We start from the raw sequence: 21,683 nt of genomic DNA, 5'->3' as shown, positions 1-21,683 counted from the left end.
TCCCCAAGGTAGGAGAATCAGAAAACAGCAGTACTTTAAATGTTCCCTTCATTCATCCAGGCATTATTTTCCACAAGAAGCTATTAAGCTCCCTACTTGTTTTCAGCACTGCCCTATTGGCTAGGGATACTGAGTTGGAAATATAGGGTCCCAGAAATTCCAGAAATTCTCAGAATAGTAAGGAGACACAGGGGTAAATAGAACAAAATGATATACTGTGATAGGTAGTATAATGCACATAGGTAAAAAGTCCAAAGAGAGGATAAAAGAAGGAAAGCATAAATCCTCCTTGTGTAGTCTGAATTGAAATGAGGATTCTTGAAACAGGCAGAATATTTAGTTAGAAGCTATGATCTTAGCCTGAAATTATGACAGACTTGATTGGCTTGTCAACAAAGAAAATTTAAAGGAAAAAATAGTTGGGAGAGTCATAGTCAACGTGGAATTTTTAGTCTTGAAAGAGATAAGGGATCTAGTAAAAAAGCAAGACCAAACAGATGACATTGTTTCTAATTGTTTGCACTTAGATATCTCGAAAAATACAAGTACTATTTAAGTCTAGTGAAATTAGAAAAAGGACTTGGCTTAAGGGCAGAGATAATAATTACTTTCTTTTAACATATTGCATTTGAGGCACTGATGACATCGCCAAGAGGAGATGGTCAATAAATGACTATAAATGCAGTCATTAGGAAAGAGACATATTTGGAATTTTTTTATAATTTATGTGGGTTTGATCATGCTATGGGACCTATATGAATAAAGAGGAGTTTAAAGGACAGAAACTTAAGAGATCTTGCATATTTTGGTATTGAGAATAGTAGGAAAAAACATATTTGAACATGAATGTTCTTTATTGTCTAACACTATGAAGTCAAAGAGGAATTGATAAATACATCATTACCTTGAAGATCATTTCTCAGTGACATCACTGAGAGCAGTTTCAGTAGAGTAGTGATGATGTAAGGATGTAAGCCTTTTAAGAGGTTTTATTGGAGAGGAGGATAAACAGAAAACTATAGTTTCATCAGTGCTCAATCATATTTTTTTTATAAGAACTAGATTTATGTAAAATGGGAACTCTTAATAGCTTTCCCAATCTTCCTCCTTTTCAATCTCATTTCATTTTAATGTCTCTAAATATTCATCCTTTAGTTTACTACTTATATACAGTAGGCTTTAATTAGAGATAAAACTGACCAAATAGATGATCTTGTGCATCCTCAAGCCTTTGAAACTATAAAACACAAACTCCCTATTTGGTTATTGTTGAGCTAGCAAGCATCATTTAATTGCCAACAATTTTATTTTAAAAATTTTATTCAAAGTCTGCCTTCAGTCAACTAACATTTTTATATTCAAGTTTCTTTAGCATCTAATCAATATTTCTCTCCTTAAAGTAATATAATTACTGGATCCTTTATTTCCATCTTATTTAACTTATTTAGATAATTTTAAATGTATGGATGTAGGACCAAATTACGACACTGTTTCTTACTCATTTAGCACCTTAAAAAATAATAATACTTAGATTGTTTATTTCCTCCTCATAATTACATTTTCAATTAGTATGTGTGGAGGGGTATTTTTAACCCTTAAACTTTTATGTTCCTCCCTGCTTCTTGCTTGTAGAAATCAAAAATGGTTATTTTATAGCCAGCTGTACTGGGTATATTTGGAGAACAAAGACAAACCAAGGAAGGAAGAAATTACTTTCTTTAAGAAAAAGGGCTTTCACATAAATTGATTTACTGTATACTGATTATCATGAATCCAAATTCTCTATCTTCCTGAGACACCATGCACTACAGTTCATAAATTCAGGTTTTGAAAAATTGAATGAGGTTATTTTAAAGTTGGTTGGATATAAGCCTAAATAAAATGGAAGACTTAAAAAATCTCTCTGACCTAAGCAATTACTGGGATAATTCACGTAGATAATAACCTCAAAATTAATGAACACTAAATTGAAGATGAGGGAAGAGCTGGAATAATCATCATTTTCAACAACCTATGCTTTTCTTACTTCCAAAAAGGAAATTGGAGGAACAAAGATATTAAAAACAAAAATTCATATAAGAACATTGCTGAAAATACACAGTGCAATAATACGATCCTAATAAAAAAGTATTGCAATCTTGTAGTTGTCAATCATAGTAAATGATCAAATAAAGATTACAATCTTTTCATCATTTGTGATATTCTAAACACTAATCTAACATTCAAAAGTACTTTATAAAATTGCTGCTGTTGCTATATTTTACAGAAGAATAAGATGAGTCTTAAGGAAATTAATAGTCTTAAGTTACAAACTAGAAATAGTAAGAGCAGGGATTTGAATTGATGGTCCAACTGAATCCAAATTCCTTGTCCTTTCTACCATACTCTCCAGACTATTACAAAACTCTAATTTTCTAAAGTATCTTTCAATTTACCCATATGTCACTGAGCAGCCTTTCTTGTCCTAGTATATTACAGAAAATTGTCTAAATGAGACCAGGAAACTAAAAAAAAAAAAAAAAATTTTTTTGTTAGGCTATGGTCAGATCTTGCCTGGGCCCAAGAGCACAGTAACAGAACAGGAGGAAAAAAAATATTGTAATGAAAGTAATTCCCTTATATAGTAGTGGATAAATTCTTGAATATTAATATTGTTCCTTTCCTAGCCTACAGATATAAATGGCAGTGAACTCAGGGCTCTGAAATCATCTGACACAACAGATTGCAAATTCCCTGAAGGCAGCCTTGACCACCAAAGCTTAAGCAGGCCTCCCTACAGAACAAAAGAAGAAACAGCGAAAGGCTCTATTCACTTATACACCTGAATCTTACATAACCTTCCAAATTGTTTGTTCGCTCACTTGTTGTTACTCCAGGGACCGTGAATAGAGACCAAGTCTTTACTCTCCCAAAAGAAGCAGTATCAGCCATTTGTGAGTTGCTCCAGACCAGTCTTCTGCTTTAGCACTAAATGAAGAAAGTTTAATAGTTTCCTGATTTATACATCTGCATTGACTTTTCCCAAAACAGTTTAGCACTGGAAGTTATGAGAGTAATGTTTGTTAAACTATCCAAACCTGAGCTGTAGGACAGCAATGGCACAGATCATGATACACATCTTTAATGTGAGTCCCTTTTGTTTTTTTGTGGTTGAGAGCATGAAACTTCTGCAGAAATTTCAGCTTCAGTTCAGTTAACTATGCTGTTGCCAAGGAAAGAAAGGGCTTATAAACAAATCATACTTCTGTGCGGAGGCTTATGTTCACATCTGTCTCTACAGGATACTTGCTCTATTTTAAAAATGAAGATGTGCTGAAGACAGCATTAAAGTGGATAAACTCAATTTCTTTTCATTTGAGTTTACCAGTAAACCAAGTATATCTTAAGAATATAGGTAAATATTTTAAGAAGGCAGAGCTAATATGGAGTAGTTTGGGTTACCAAATGATATGTCAACAAGTTGAGTTTTTTTTTCTGATTTATTTCAATACTAAATACAGCTTCTACGTGTAAACTTGATTGCCAACTCCTTGAGGACAAGGGTTTTCTTGCTGTCAATATATTAATAGAGCCTAGCACAGTGTCTGAGATCTACCAAGTGCTCAACAATTATTGGACAGATTACTAATTGAATAAGTCTTCTTTCAGCATGATTATTAATGACATATATTACCTATATATCACATCAAAGTTTATTAAAGTGTATTAAAAACACATCATCAACCTAAAGAAATAATGGTGAAGTAGCATCCTCTTACAAAATTAAATTCTCACCTTTCAATTTCCTCCTTTAAGTATATTTATTGCTAAAGCTGCAGGTACTCTGGGGTAGGTGAAGAACTCTTTCTATATATCATAACAATAATAAGAAATAAGTAACTTGATTAGTAAAAATTTATTACTAAAGTCAATGTGAGAAACAAATAACAATGTTTTTAATGCTGATACTTTAAAAGCTATGAAATGTTTGTGAAATTCTCTGTCAATACATGTCAGTCACATCAGCAGGAAATATTCCTATTTTACCTTCTGTTCATCTTAATGGTCATGTAAGTTCACTTGGTCTAAATTCTAACTGCAGAGATTCGTAGTAACATAGCCTAGTAAAAAGGGCTTGAAAATAAAATCTGAAGAACTGGACTGTAGTTTTCATTTTGCTACCAACTAACTGTTAATCAGGACTTAGTCTCTGAAGATCTAGTTTGCCTTATCTATGAAGTAAAATCAGCATTTTCCAAAATGGGTTGCATGGAGCTATTTCCTTGGGATGTTAAAAAAAAAAATCTCTTCAAAATGTAGCTCTGTGTGCATAAAAATTAATTAAAATAATCAGGTTTCCTTACTGCAGAAACTCTCAGAGCATTTAGTATATTAATGTCCATGAGAACTCTGCCATAGAGGTAATACATAGGTATTCCCAAAATGATTCATCTCTGAATATGGTATTCAAAATTAATCTTGCAGAATTAATGCTCCACAGAGGGCACAAAGGATGCCAAACTGAAAGCCATGCCTATATCCTACTGCATACTTCAGTGAGTTTTGCTTTGTCCACTCTGGCTCATTTAGAGGCTTAGTCTATAGTGCAGAAAACTAAATGCCAGTAGCCATAGCACTAGTACTAAATTCAAGGGTAAGCATGATACCATCAAGTATTTGCTCTACTTGGGTACTCCAAGTCTCTAAAATCCAGTTTTACAAGCACTAAAGTTACATCAAACAAATTCTGGGTGGAGAATTTCACACTATATAAAAATGAATAAATTGGTATTTTTGTCGATAAATACCAATCAATACAGTGATTCACGATCAGTGAAAATAAAACTGTTGAAGACGTATAGCAGGAGAATGCTTATGTTTTTTTCAGTTGGAGGAATAAAGCATACCCTAATTAAGCTCTTTATAAAACAGTGTCTTTTATGTTACCAAAATATTTCCCAATAATCATTCAAACAATAATTACATTTAAGTGTCAGTTGGGTTTTGGAACCAATTCAACACATCTACCCATCTCATTGGTACTGTAAAATTGTTTAACATAGACCAAATGTCCATATGAATAAAACCTTATTGCTGGCAAATCAAAAGGCCTCTTGCCATCAGAGAACTCACTGAGTAAACTTACCACCTTACCACCATTCTAGGAACTTTTATTTGATTAATTATTCTTGAATTCTACTTTGATTATGTAATATTCTGTTTAATATCATCAAATAACTCTTCATTGTCCTTAGAATCAAGTCCAAAAGCATTATTACAGAATTAAAGATATTTTATAACGTGATCTCTATCTACTTTCCAGACATTTCATCTATAACCTTCCAATATGACTGCTCTGTAACAGGCAACTTGTTTTTTTTTCCTTTTTACAAATAATTTTAATTTTAATAATTTTAAGTTTAATAATTAAACTGAGCCATTAATGATAAATTTGTCTAAAATATCCTCATTTTATTACCACATTTTAGAACTTCATCCGTCCTTGAATGTCCATTATAAATTCTCTCTTTCAAGTTCTCCTTTCTTATCATCCCAAATGAATAGGGTTTTCACTAAACTGCATGCAATTAGTATAGGTCATGAAGGACTTTTTTAACATTTTCTATTTGCCCATATCTTCTGAGTATAACTGTAGCATTTTCATGACAAAAAAGTGAGATGAAATTTAATGCCTCTAGCCTTCCCTTTCTACTATATTTTCCTACTTAGGGACATCCATCCTTTCCCTTAGCACCTACATTCTAATTTTCTAACCTCTTTCCCCAAAGTGGGAGAGAATGGATTTCAAAATGTATATTTATTCACATCTGTATATTAAATTAATCAGACATTTTCACATATAAGCCTAACTTTTAACTGGAAAATGAAGAAAATTTTGTCTCTCTATAAACAAATCCAGAAAAAAAGCTATGAAATAATGGAGATAAAGGAACAACTAAAAGGAGACTTTCTCATAGACCAGGGAATTACATTGCTCCCAAGACTGACTCTGAATATAATACTGATTCATCATTTTCAAAATTTTGATGAGTAGAGTACTTAGTCTCAGAAATTTCAGGGGCATCAATGCACATAATATTTATCTCCCTTTAGTCCTATGCTAGCACTACAAGATGTAATTAATCTTTTAGGACCAAGCCTTTTGGTCATAATGTTGTCATCTATATGAAATTTTCCTTAACTCCTCCCAGACAGATTAAATTACTCCTTTATTGATACTATCTCAGTATCTTTTTTGTTTATACCTTTAAAATCTCATTCATTATGTTAATGTAAAGGACAAACGACCACTGATTTTCCTCCTCTGAGTGATCTAATGCACTTGCATTCTTCTGTTATCAGTTTTATAACATGATGATTCCCAAATCTATACATGTAGCCAACATCTCTCCCTTGAATTCCAGACCTTTGGAGCCAAGCAGCCACATCTCCAACAGAATTTTTTAAAAAACTGAACTAATCATTATTCCAAATCCTATATCTCTTCCTATTTTCACTATTTGGCAAACTGGTACCACTATCCACCAGGTCGAACAATACTTTCCTTTTTTTTCCTGGTCCACACCAAAATAAATTTCAAACTTCAATCAATCTAAACTTTTAAAATATCTCCCCTTCCCAACATATGTTTTTCCACAATGTTCCTTAATGGTTAAAGATATGTGTTAGGTAAGTTATTTTATAAACATGTATGGCAAAGTATTTTAAATACAATATTACATATGGGCATGCTAGATACAGTTTTCTGTGTCTCTGGAGACTAATCTATTTTTGGTCTAAACAAACTTAATTGAATATTTAATTTTGTCATCCTCTTCCTAACATACATACTTCCTAATGGTTTGATTGCCAATGATTTATTTTTCAGGTTGACACAAAGTTTCTAAAGTTCATACCTATTTCTTCATATCTAATGTTTTCTTTCTAATTCTTATTTTAATTATTTTCATGGCAAAAGCTCATTAAGTTATCTAAGACATTATTTTTGACAGATACTTTGTGAAATGAAAACCTTTACACATAGGAAAATTTTTTTTTCCAGTAGGTTCCACTGACAATTTGGGTAAATAAATAAGAACCCCCAAACAAGGTATTATCAAGAGATGAAAATTCAGTTCAGATTACACTATATATTTTCTTTACCAGCTATGCCAAAAATCACACATCATAGAAATGACATCAAGGTAAATTCACATAAACATTCCTTGATGTCCCAAATCTCAAATTAAGAGCTTTCATAGGTAGGCTCTAAGGTAAATATGTACTCATTCTGAAAGGCACCAACAGATGGCATTAGCATTAGTGTTTGGTACCCTTTGAGGTTAACAAGATTGATTTAAAATATTAAAAAATAATCTATAGAGTATTTTTCATGTTTATATAAATGTTGAAATCTCACACATCTCTTTCAATCAAATTAACTCAGTGACATTTACTGCCTACCTCCTTTGTAAAAGACATTGGGGCTTACCTATGAAACTTCTTTTGTAGTTGGTTCTTGAATAAAAATGTTCTTATAATTGTCCTACTATAAAAAATGTTACTAGTTTCTTTGTGTTTTTATATTCTATGGTCAAAGTTACAAGAAGACATTTGTTAATAAAGTTGATCCTTAAATGTTTATTGCCACACAAATTCGTATCGGATAAAAAGCAGCTACGTATAATTTTACAAGTGTTTCACACTGTCTAGAAAATTATCATAGCATAAAATGGAAATGTAAGTTTCCTTTATTTCTTATTAAAGTTGAATTTTTAATGGCCAGAACAGATTCTCAAATTAATTATTTTACGTAATAAGGTTTTTATTTCTTGTCTCCAACCTAAATTCTGTCCAGCATTCCCATGAACATTACTGGCTCATTAGGAGGCTCAGAGTTAATTTCCTGGGCTAAACATTTGTTCTATCATTATGGCCTACTTTTTCCAGACTTAGAAATACGCAGGAATCTAACTTTGGTTAATTTTATTGCCGAGGTCATAGTAGTAAACTCAACTCAATCTGGAAACAGTTCTTAGAAAATTACCTTTTATTAAAATGTACTATACATTTTATAGAAATGCAAAAAAAAAAAAAACCCATTAAGACAAGATTCCTTGAATGCCAGAATACAAAATAAAATCATGCTCATTTTCTTCAGGTATCATTTAGCATAATATTAACTCCATGGATTGTATAGTTTGATGACTCAACTTTTTCATAAACAAATTATGATAATGCTCATATATCATACTTTTATCAAACACGCACAGAGGAGGATTTTATCATATTCTCACAGTGCCTAAGCAATTTCTTGGCAATATTTTAGGCTCACTGAGAAGCACCATTCACTTATTGCTATACACTGAAAATTTATGTTTTCCCCAAATTCATATGTTGAAATCTAATCCTGATGTGAAGGTATTAGAAGGTAGGGGCTTTGGGAGGTGGGATTAGAGTCCTGATAAAAGAGACCCCAAAGAGCTGACTCACCCCTTTTGCCTTGGGAGGACACAACAAAAAGATGGTTGTCTATGAACCAGCAAGCAGAACCTCATCTGACACCAAATCTGGCAGCACCTTGATCTTGGATTTCCCAATCTCCACCACTGTGAGTAACGAATTTTTGATTTTTGTAAGCAACCCAATCTATGGTATTTTTGTTATAGCAGTCCAAACAGACTAAGATCCTCATGAAGTCCATCAATTTGAACTGAACTTTAATTATGAGTTAGCAGAAGATTATGCTCAAATCCAGTAATTGCTCATTATTTAGCCCTTTCATCCCCAAAGTTTGTGTCTGATTCTAAATCAAGAATTTCCTCTTCCTATCTCTTGAGGTAGAAGGCTTGAATCAACTCTGATACATGTTTTATTGAACACTATTTGTGCCTGGCTTGAAAGCAGAGCTCCAAAGTGAAATTGTACATTTATAGACAGCGTTAATTTTGTCTACTGTGTAAAATGTCAAGAGGATTTAAATATGAGGCATTCTTGTGAGAAGTGATTTTGGAGTCAGTAGATATGAGATCCAGTCCCTGGCACTGCCACTTGCTATTTCTAGTCACTTAACCTATTGGACATGTTGTATGACTGAATGAGATGTTTATAAAAATGTTTGGTAAACTGTAAAGAACTTTGCAAATATAATATCCTTATAAGTAAAAGGTGTATAAGAGCAGAGATCTGGAGTCAAACAGACCTAGGCTGGAATCCCATTTTGCCACTTACTAGTTCTGTGAGTTGGGAAAAAAATCACGTAATGTCTCTAAGCTCCAATTTTTTTCACTTGTAAAACTGGGATAATAAATCTGACAGCAGTTTTTATAAGAATTAATAAAATAATCTTAAATTGGGGGGCAATATCTAAACATCCTATTTTTTAAATTAATATTCTTACTCATCTTAAGAATTTCTTGGGAATGGGGGAAAATGACAGACAAACTCAACTGTTGGCAAGTATAAAGTAAGGCTTTCATGAAAAAAAGATCCAATATAATCTTAAAACGCGATGAATGCCAAAATCTCAGAGAAGGCAGAAGGAAAAGGATCTATTATTACAACCTATTTCCTGAAGACAAGTCCAGTGTGCACTTGTCAACACTAAAGGTCAGTACAATTGTGGGCATCATTTAAGAGGTTATAGGAAACAAATCAGAAAACATGATTTCTTTTTGGTTTTACACAGATATGTCAGGGGATGACGGTAAAGGGAAGTGTATAATTATTGTGACAAAAATCCACAGCATTGGCTTTTACATATTCTCCCTTTAAAAATGATTTCTTCCCTTATTAAACTACCATTTTGCTTGCTGTCACGTAAGATGAGCAGGAATGAACATTTACAAAGGAAATTAAACTCTCTTGATCTAGTGTGGTCAGTGGTCAGACTGTATAAGTGGGGAATTAGCCTGCAATCATTGGTATAATGATATCACTTTGTAATGAAAATCTGCCCTAGTTGGCTCTATTCAATATACTTAAAAATCCTTTAGAAATTAAGATGTACCTATCTCTTAGTTAATGATATGTTAAAGCATATCTCATTATTGCATTTACAAATGCTAATTTAGAAGAATAAAAAATGTCTCCCATTGATTTTCCTCAAAGAATACACTGTTAAAAAATCTTGGACTTCTACTCTGCTCCTTCTAAATTTTTCAAGTATTTTTCTTTAAGTACATTTTTCATTTTTCTTACTCTCACGTAAAAAAATGAATTACATTAATGACAGTTGTTCTCAAGCCTGGATGGGCATCAGAATCACTTTTGTAGCATTTTAAACACCACCAACAAAAAATATACTAGTAATTTTAAAAAATAAAAAATATATTTTTAAATGAATGCCCATGATTTAAAAAAAAATCATACAGAAATAGTCACTCCTGCTCTAAAAGCTCCAGTTTCACTCCTCCAAGAAATTGTTAACTATTTCTTGCATTTCTTTTCAGAAAGTATATAAACAAGAATATTTTATACTTATTTTTATTTAAGATTTTTGTTAACATAAATAAGATCATCCTATACATAATATACTATAAATAGCTTGCTTACCTTTACAATATACCTAAGATATCTTTCCATAATGCATGCATGTAGATATATCCTCCTTCTTTTAAGTGCTTGAAGAGTCATCCAGGAACTATTTACAGGAAAAGCCCTAGATTATTCATCAATCAGAATGAGGGGTGTATTAAAGAGAAAGCAGCCTACTTGCTCTGAGAAGTCGTCATAAGCACTCATTCTGTTTTACAGAGGGAATGCAGAGCACTGTTAACCTTCATGTCTTTTAGGTGGAGGTTGGTTACTTATCTCCCAGTAAATAGATGTTTTGCTAATCCAGTGCTGCAATGAATAATGTTTGTGCTAAGAATGTAAATATAGCTAAAGCATAAATTTATAGAAGTGGAATTGCTGGGTCAAAGGTTATGTGCACCTTCATTTTGCCACATCACCTTCTCAAATGTGTTAGTTAATACTCCCACAATCCCTATGTTGGTGGGAATATTTTATATATATTTTATGACTGTTTATATTGAATATATATTCATTTTTTAAAAGTTACCAAAGATAATCCTATTGATTAAACATATTTAGAATCGCTTCCTCTTTTGAACCATACTAGATTTGTTACAAACATTACTTGTGGAAATTTATAACCAGAATTTGTGATGCAGTAAATATGAATTGAGGTCCAAAAACAATAGATTGTGAATCTCTCTGGTGATTTATACAGCCATGTTGTTCAGGAATTATGGTTCTATGTTACATCTGACTCTATTCTACGTGAAGAATATTGAAAATCAACATCATGAGGGGCAGTACTCCGTTCACTCCTCAAAATATATCTTGAGTTGAAAGTTCAAGTTATACAAAGATCATACCTGAAAATATTTAAGATCATTCGTAGTGCCATTACCAGTTCCATCTCAGTTCTCATCACCTTCATCTTATACTTGTGGCTGATGGTATTTTCTAAAGATGGTAGAAACAACATCTTGTACCCCCATACTCTTCTGCATTAAGACCTTGCCATTCCCTGATCAAACTGTGCAGTTAAAAGTTCCCTTCTCTTAAATCTTGGTTAGCCTTAGTGATTAAATTCTTTCCAATAGAATGTGGTAGAAATGATGAAACAAGAAACCTAAGCCTAGGTCAGAGAAAGCCATATGGACTCAGTTTTTTCTTTTGTAATGCTCACTCTCCAGATTATTCTTCTTAGAATTTTTTTTTTTTCTCGGAATTCAGTTACCGGGAAAAGGCCACGTACAGATGACCTGGTCAACAGTCCTAGCTGAGCCCAGCCTTTGATCCCTACCAACAGAGGTGTCAGACATATGAATGAAGAGGCCTCCAGATAATTCCAGTCTCCAGTCATTCAAGTCACCCCCAGATATTCAATTCTTCCCAGCTGAGGTCTCAGCCATTTCTGAGAAGACACAAGCTAACCCCATTGTGCCCTGCATGAATTCATGATCCACAGAAACTAAGGGCAAAATAAAATGGTTACTATTTTATGTCACTATGTTTGGGGTGGTTTGTTATGCAATAATGGATAGCTACATCACTGAAAGACTGTTTCATATATGAAGAAAGTAAAAAAAAAAAGAATATTTACTTATTTCTTTTACATATAATCACATAAAAACAAAAGAAAATATTCTCCAAAGTGTGTTTGGTGATTGAGAGTTTGTAAAAGAGGGTCCCATGTTCACCCTGAGGAAATACTGGATGCAGTGGACACTATTAGCTGTCTATCCATTAGCCCTAGATGATGATCAGTAATTGGTCTTAATCAAACATGGTGATTCTATTCCTTTTGCTAGTTGTTGGTTTAGCAGTGGGCTTGTACCCTCTAACTTGAATCCAAGTTCTGGCCAATAAAACCAGATTCAGACCCAGTGGAGAAATTATTCTGGGAAATGATTTCCTTCCCTGAGAAAATTATCAAATGTCTCACACAGAATTATTTCCCAATGTTCTGGCCATCACTGCCTTTGTGCTTTTAAATTTTGCCATAGGAAGATTTGAGATTTAATGCTGGAAGCAGGGGTGGCCATCTTGTGACTATAAAGCCAGGGCCAAGGGAATTATAGAAATTCTGAACTAAATCAAATGTATGACAGTATTGATCCATTAAACAAAACCTAAAATCATGTACAGTCAGCCCTCCCTATCTCTGGATCCCACAGACAGAGGACCAACTTTACTATGCCATTTTAAAGGAACTTGACTGCCGGCAGGCTTTGTTATCCCGGGGAAGTCTGGGAACGAATCCCCTGCAGATACCAAGGGACTACTGTATCGCCCATCTTAAGCAAGATAATGTATGCCTGTATGATTCAATTAGATTTAGTGAGGTTTTGTTGCCTGCAGCTGAATGTATTATAAATGCAATACTGGGTTTAGACAAAGTTACCCTCCACAGATGGCTACTTAGGCAATTCTTCATAATCTGTGACGTGAACGATATACTGGATTTGTGTGAAGCAGTGTCTTTGTCAATATGCATTCTAAATCTTCCATGTGGGTGTCAAAAACTAATTTAATTGTAGAACTGCCCCACCCCCCAACATTTTTCTTTTGGAGAGACATTTTTCTCTGAAAGATATCTTTTGAGAAAGTGCTTTGGAGTCTCTTTCTTAACTTCTAAAGCCTGTGATTTTCCTTAAGCTTTTCCTGACTGATTATACATCCTGGACCTAGGATCTCTGTTTTGAATGGAAGTTTCTGAGGATCAGGGTGATGTGCTTTATTTATTCACTGAAAAGTGCTAAGGAAAACCTAGGTTGTCTGTCTAGCCATTTTTTCTTATAATTTGGCATTTTACATATCATTTCCTATGTTAGAATGTAATGGTTCATTTTCTATTAAGAAAATGTTAACCTTCCCAATAGAACCCAATATAATAAATTAGCTTTTAGAAAGTTACATTTGGGAACTGAATATTGAACTCAGATCTCAATCACCTGGAAAATGTTTGAGAGGTTACTCTTTCTCCCTTCCTTAAACAACAGCTTCATTTGATCCTGGTAATAATAATAATAATAATAATAACAATAATAATAATAATTAAAGCAAATATTCATCTAGCACATTTAGAGAGTAAGAGGTTATAAATGCATCAATGTTTTTCTGGGCTTGTGTAGTATGCCATGTGATAAAAATGGCCAATCTAGGAATAATTACATCTCTTGATTCATTCATTAATTCAGTAACCATGTGCAAAATATTGATGTAGAATGCTAATATTTATGCCATCAAACATTCAATAATTCCCCTCATTGATTCAACTAATATTTGCTATTCATAGAATCCTGAAATAATTTATAGGCTTAAAATTTAAAAATATATCTCTGGGGTTATTTTTTCTTAAGTTTAAAAATAACTACACTTCATGATTCTTAGCACTTCATCAAATTTAGATACCTCTTATTTCATTATAGCACAGCTACCTCTTCAAATGACAGCTAGTTAATCTGACAAACTTTATTCAGTTTAAGGTTTTAACTATTAACTAATTAACACATGTCCTTTGTCCAACTCAGCAATTTTCTTTTAATATGTGCAAGGATCAAAACAATGTATTACGTGTTGAAATTTCACATACTATGACAAAAATAGAATATGACCTAGTGTTCCTTCAACTGAACTGAGTAAACAGCTGTTTATGCCTCCCATATATATTTGAGCTATATTCTCCCTTTCATATATCTACTGATAGTTGCTGTCTGCTAAATTCCACAAAAGCAAGTTTTAAAATATGTCTTATACTTGGGTTTCCAAGTGTTTTTGCAAGTGATAAACTTCTAATTTATTACTAACTCATAAAAAAGAATAAAATGGCCTTTTAAAGAATTAAAGTGCACACAAGATCTCACATACTGAGTTCTCAGAGAAACAAAAGCATTATTTGTAGTATGCTGAAAATCAACCATGCCTCAATCACATCAGCAGGCAAGTCAAAAATTCCTGCAGGTGATGACAGCCAATGCAGATGGTAACTTCTCCCCTCTGATTTTCTGCTCTGTGGCATAGGAACAGATATTAAAGGAGTTAAAAAGCAACATATGGTTTGAGACCATAGAAAAGTGGTTGATCATGCCTAAAGGACAAGAAAATAAGCAGCTTTTAAAATTCTTCATAATATTTAACATGCTCACAACTTGGAAGAAGGGTGCAAGTCTATTTTATTATAATTTTATATTCAGTAGGCTAAATCTGGGCTCCACCAGCTGGGTTGTTAATACAGGTCAAGGAATAATTAGCTGCATTTGTTTCAGTTTTAGAAAACCCAAATGAGCTCTGAGTATGTTCAAGGCCTAGAAAGAAACAAAGATTTCCTCACTGATGTAATAGGTCCTGACAAAAACATGAGAACAGAGAACAGACGATTATTACACTAAGATGCACTTATGAAAAAATAATGAATGGAGAACTGATATTATACTTGGAAAATCCAAATAAATGCCACAACTCTGAAATAAATGGATTATGATGGTGGGAAAAGTCCATGCTGGGTGTTCCTACTCAGAGTAAGCAGGCAGGGAAAGAAAATGGAGCAATCCAACCCAACCATTATCCAAAGGCACCAATAGTTTTCCTCTATGGTGCTCCTAGACAATGGTGCATATAAATTTTATGTGACCACAGGCGTTTGTGGGGAAGGAGAAACTGTAAGCTTGAATTTTTAAAGAAATATGATCTCGTATCTTACTTGGAAATCTTTTAACAATATATGGACAAGTTGAATAACTGGAAATCACACATTATTATAATTTTTAAATTTATAAATCAATTATACAGTATAAAACAATCAAAGAAAATTCATCTGCTATTATAATTATACATATAATAAATAAAAAGCATTTCCATACTATCAACAACTCTGGCTTGGTAAATTCCAAAAGAGATAAAATAAAATGAAATAAATAAAATAAAATAAAACAATGTATCTAGGGGATAGTACTAGCCATTATTTCTCCTTCATTTACATGTTTTACTTCAAATGCAAATAATCTATCAGTACTACATTTCTTCATAAAGTGGATGAAGCAAGTACCTGGTGGTACATTATATCATTTTCTTAAAAACCATATGACTGGAGCAGAAGTGGTTGCAAAGGCTTATGGCAAATGCTTATAGTCAATGTTCTCTAAATTACATCGTAACTTTGTTTTCATGTTCTGAAATGGGAAACCATTTTGTAGTACGTAACTTTGTTTTCATGTTCTGAAATGGAAACCATTTTGTAGTACGTAACTTTGTTTTCATGTTCTGAAATGGGAAACCATTTTGTAGTAACGTCTGGTGATTAGTCACATAGAACACTTGGAAAATAGCCAGACCACATCACTGTAACTATGGAGAACGGCATTGAGGAAGCCAAGCAATTTTCTCAGACTGTCATGTTTTAAACAAATATGCCTTAAAAGATATCACTTTCCCTCTTCAGCCTGCTATTATGTCACTTCAACTATCTGCTCTCTTTAACAACTCTGAAACTTTAACAACTTTCCCTTTAGAAATTATATTTGTATAATTATAAGACAATGTACAAGTTGCACTGGGAAGAAGAAACAGGAACTTGTCACTTAGATTTCCATTCCAGTCCTTCACTGTAGCAAAAACTTCTGAAGGGACTCACTTCCTCCTCGATGTGAGACACAATACCCCAATGATATACCTAATGATGGGTTTAAATGGTAAACAATAGATTTCGAAGGTGATATGAAAAATGAAGAATTTAAAAAAACTTCCTTGCTGTGGTCAGTGGATGAGTTAAAGCCAAAGCACATTTCTTTTATATATGTGTATTTTTAAAGTATTTATTGAGTATCTACTATGACTGGTTTTAGACATGGGGGGGTACATCAGTGAATAGAACACCTACAAATCTTCTGGAACAATCAATTCACAAATTCCCAATTTTCATTAGAGGGGGAATAATCCTTAATGAGCTTAACAATGCTATTAGGAAGAGAGGTTTACCAAACTTTGCATAGAAAAACTTTTACAAAGTATACTGCTAAATAAAGACTGAATGTTCTAAAGGTATTCTTTTTTCCAGCAAAGTAGGTTACCCCTCTATAAATGTGATCTGTTATTTTCTAATTGGAAAGAATTAGGCTGCATTATGTACATTAGATCTAGAGACACTCTACACAATGACAAACTGTTTTTGGCGGGGTGGGGGACAAGAAATAAATTGATCAGAGGCCCTGTTTGTAGGTGGTAATGTTTTTCTCAGGGAAAACTGCTTTCTGAACTACATATATCATGTTGTTTCAAAATGGTGTACTCTACCATAGGGGAAGGTGGCTTCCTGGTAAAAAGGTTTTGCATGAATTCTAAATGAGTGCTACCATGCTGGGTGAGTGGAGGTCACATGTCACACATAGAATACTGCAGGTAGTATATGTACATCATCATGTTCTAACAATTGAGATTCCTCAGTTGAAACTGTCAAATAGTACTTCCCTGCCTCGTCATCATATAGTGCTTCCCTTCCTCTTCATTACGAGATTTGGTGAGCTCTGAAGGAAGCATATGGTTGAGTTTGGGTTTTGTGAAACCCCAGAATGCAGGCAGCACCATGACCTAGCAACAAACTCAATCACCTTCTCAGTCATGCAAATTATTCCTTGTTGCCATACTTTTCTCACTGCATTTCAACACTTTCTATTGAAGTGGGGACAAATGGAGTAAGAAATGTGACTATTCCATGTGAATTCTTAAAGGATGATTAGGAAGTTCTAGACACATGAAAAAAGAGCAGGAGTAAATGACACTAAGGATACATTGATTGTCACCTGCCTCCTGGAAGCCCAGATGTGTTTCCTTCTTGAGGAGCAAGGCACCAAAAAGTCAGAATAAGCTTCTTTGAAACAAGATGAAGATACTGTGTTGTGAATTGGTAGGCAGTTTTCTACCTCTGTTTTATCCCATGCATAAAGATATCATGCCTTCCATTTTTAATTCTCTGCATTCATTTACTCTTTCCACATACGTTTGAGTGTCAGTCACTCTATTTAGGTATTGAAAACTCAGCAGAGAATATACCATTGTGGTGCTTGCTCTCACAAACTGACAGACCATCAAATAAGCAATCATAGCAAGGCACAATGGGTTAAGGTAGGTGCAGCTTAGATTGCTATGGGAGCCCACAGCAGATTCATGGAGGCTACTTTAGGTTTTCAGAAGAGACAACACAGCAGAAGTGGCAAAGTGAGATGGGCAGAGTAGGCAGAAGAAAAATGTTGGCAGGAAGTGCTGTAGGCAGAAGGAATAATGTGAGAGAAAACTTAGAGGCCAGGGTGGGTAGGACACAGAGAGTATTGGGAGGGGAGAGGAAGACATGAGTTGAAGAAGAAGGCAGAGACCAGATGCTGGTGGGCCCTAAAAGTTACCTCAAGGAATTTGATTTTTATTCTAAAGAGAGTAGGAATGTATAAAAAAAACTTTTAAGCAGGATAATGGCATGCTTTATATTTTAGAGAAATTTCTCCAAATTGAAATTATGCTGATCTGTGACACATGACCCTGGGCATTCTAACACGTAAAAGAGAGAAAACATGTACCCAGAGGATTAGAATGGGTATTAAATGAAATATGTTCTGAGCACAGTCTGTGGCACAAACATACATATTTAAGGGAACGGACTCTAGAGTATGTTTGCATTTGAATAGAGCCTCCAGCTCCATCATTGTAGTTGGGTGAAGAGCATTCCCCCAAAATTCAATTTCATTCAGAACCTCAGAATGTGATCTTATTTGGAAATAGAGTCTTTGCAGATGTAATTAGTTAAGGATCTTGAGATGAATCCCCCAGGACTTGGTGGAGGAGTGGTGGGCACCTAAATCCAATAACTGGTGTTCTTATAAGGAGAGGAGAGAACACAGAAAGACACACAGGGAAGGACCTATGAAGGAAGGGGCAGAGATTGGATCTGTGCTGCCACAAGCCAAGGAATGCCTGGGGCCACCAAACCTGGAAGAGGCAAGAAAGGATTCTTTCCTAGAGCCTTCAGAGGTAGATTGGCACTGTCAGCACTTAGATTTTGGACTTCTAACCTCCAAAACTCTGATAGAATAATAAATTTCTGCTTTTTTCAAGAAACTCAGTTTGTGGTATTTTGTTATGGCAGCCCTAGGAAATGAATACAACCATGCAATCTTGGTGTGCTCTTGGGTAAGCTACATAACTTTTCTGTGTCTCATTTCCTTCTTTGTACAATTGAGATAATAATACCTAACTCACAGGGTTGCTATGTGAATTATATGAAATTATGCCTGTGAAATATTTAGAGCAGAACTTTGTTAGACACAGAGTAAATAATTAATGTTAGTTCTTATAACTACTGTGAAAATATTACTAGGTAGATATTGTTAAAAAGATTCAAAACATTTTGATTTGTGAAAGACCACATCCAAACTGCTATTTACTTTTTAAATTTTTTCTCAGTATCCATATCATACTCCATGATCTCTAATATTAAAATATTTACTTTTATTGTCAAATTATTGAATAAATTTGTCAGTCTTTAATCAAAATATGCTCATGCTAAAGAAATATTCAAACTCTGTCCTTAAAGTTGCTCTTTCATTTTTATCAGAATATTTTCAAATACATTTGTTAATACTACGTCTGCTTCCTTCTCTGAATGCAGTTTTCCCCTCTTCATGTAGGAACAACATTGACCCAATAATCTTACTTTAAGAAGGTGCTCCCATTTCAACATAAATCTCGAGATTGTTTTAAGGAAAATAATAGAGTAAATGACAGAAATGAACTATCCACTGCAGTACAATTTGTCATGGAGTGTTGCATACCACTATCTGGAAAACATTCAGTGTAGTAATCACTTGGAATAGTGATAACACATAATTGTATGCTAGTCATAAATTATAGGTGAATGGCAGTTTCAGCTAATGAGTGCCAAATAGCAGTGCAGGCACTGTAGTGATTAGAGAAGATGTGGTTATGAATGCATTTATTATGAGTGTATTACAAAGCTTTTCAGATTATAAATGACAGGTATATAAATAGACACCTAGACACCATGCTGGAATTTTATATCTATAAAGTAAGATATAGACATAAAAGTAAAGAAAGAGATGAGTGAAAAGCAGAAGAAACTAAGAAAAAAAATCCTCTACTTATACACTCTTTCTATCACATTAAAGTCATTCTCTATTACTTTAGGAAGAACTTGGGCATAACTAATTTCAGCTATATTTTTCTCTCCTTTTACAAATTATATGTAATTTGTGTTGCTTTTCTGATGTGTGTTAAAGGTCACTCTCCATTGGCTGGTAGTATTAGTATTTGTCTCTCTAGAGAAGATTTCAAAATCTTAAAAAACAGCTACAATTTTATTCCCTGCCCCATAGATAGCATATATTCAACCAGTGCCTATTTATATTATACATGGGTTGCTATGAAATTTCTATTTATTTTGATATAGGAGAAATCAAAGTTAATTTATGAGGTAGAACTGAATACAGATGATTTCAGTAGTAATATTCCTTCCCAAGTTGATTCTTCACTTTAAGATACACTGTACACTTTAGTTTATTGTTGCCTTTTGGTTGGAAAATGGAAATACAATAAACACATTTTTAAATTGTAAGACTAAATAGTAATGTTTCCCTCTAAGTTTCATCTTAAGAGTGATGATAAGATTCATTTGCAGAAATGAGTGAAGAGATAAATACATATCTAACAGTATAGGAAAGGGTAAGGTTTTAAAATATAAATTATGTAATTTTCCCTCAAATTATAATAACATGAGAACACACACAAAGTTAAGATTTTAATTATTCTTACAATTATTCTTGCCTGATTTTGTGCTATAGTCCTTACATTGTTTCTCATAAACTGCTTTACTATTAGATTTCTCTGAGTGGGTTTGGTTATTATTTGGACAAAAATAAACAGGCATGTGGCAAAGTGAAAATTTGGCTTTTGCTGGGAAAGCTTTTATTTCTGAAACTTAACTTTAAAACTTCTTTTCAAGAAATTAATTGTTCACACAAAAGCTATCATATTTTAAAGATTTTTTCCCAAATGTGTGTTTGCAATCCTTACTTTTTTTTTTTTTTTTTTTTTTTTTTTTTTTTTTGCGTTATGCGGGCCTCTCACTGCTGTGGCCTCTCCCGTTGCGGAGCACAGGCTCTGGACATGCAGGCTCAGCGGCCATGGCTCACGGGCCTAGCTGCTCCACGGCATGTGGGATCTTCCCGGACCGGGGCACGAACCCGTGTCCCCTGTATCGGCAGGTGGACTCAACCACTGTGCCACGAAGGAAGCCCATGCAATCCTTACTATTAATCAAAATAAAATTCAAGTGTATTCTCTTTTGGTGTCAATATTTCCCTGCTCAAAAAATATAAAAAACATTATAGTAGAACTTCAGGTCTTCAGTCGTACACGTAAGGAGCTTGGAAGTCACCACTCCATCAAAACAATGAGGAACAAGCTGAAAAGACTGAAAAATCAACAATTCTTCCTGGATTGGAATAAAGGTTAAGGATACAGAGCAAACTGCTACCCCAAGATTAGAGAGACAGATGAGCAAATGTTGGGAGTCACAGCTTACCAGAGCTGATACTCACAAGTGGAAACCACTGCCATGGTTTGGAAACCTGAACTATAATTGATGATTTGCTATAGGCTTAGTGCAGAAAAGACTGAGGTTAAAAATTTCATGAGTACCCAGTCAGAGAAAGGCCCCCATGCTTTTGTGAGCTTTATCTCCAGAAGCCTGGCCAGATTCTCACAATATTGGAGAAAAGAAACAAAACTGTTTCAACAAAACAAAACACCAAATTCTACCAGCCCTAAGCTTCCTCAAAAGAGAAGGGAAATACCCAATTCCAGCCCACTCTAGCCTTCTATGTTGGAGAGGGTAAATATTCAACTCTTGCTACTCTAGATATTCTGTCCTACATAATTGGAGAGGTGGAGGTGGGGAAGGGGGACACTGAGAAGCACTGGTGAAGTTCAAAGTCCAGAGTCATAGGCTCTATAAAAGACTGACATTAATTGTTGAACTAAAGAACACTTCCCTGCCACACACACAAACACACACACGTACACACATACCTCATCACTACAGTACTAAAAGCCAATTTAGAGCATTTCCTTTACATCATGTCTGGTTACCAAGAAAAAATGATAAAACGCAAAAAAAAAAAAAAAAA

The 21,683-nt window shown here is 34.0% G+C and overlaps 1 protein-coding gene across 3 annotated transcripts in view; it reads right to left on the bottom strand.

The window, feature by feature from the left end:
• NEGR1 (neuronal growth regulator 1) overlaps positions 1–21,683 on the bottom strand; it is a 909,422-nt gene that overhangs the window by 540,886 nt on the left and 346,853 nt on the right. The window lies entirely within an intron of this gene.

This window comes from Orcinus orca, chromosome 1 (genome assembly GCF_937001465.1).
Source record: "Orcinus orca chromosome 1, mOrcOrc1.1, whole genome shotgun sequence".
NCBI lineage: Eukaryota > Metazoa > Chordata > Mammalia > Artiodactyla > Delphinidae > Orcinus > Orcinus orca.
This window is presented reverse-complemented; position numbering and strand designations above follow the sequence as displayed.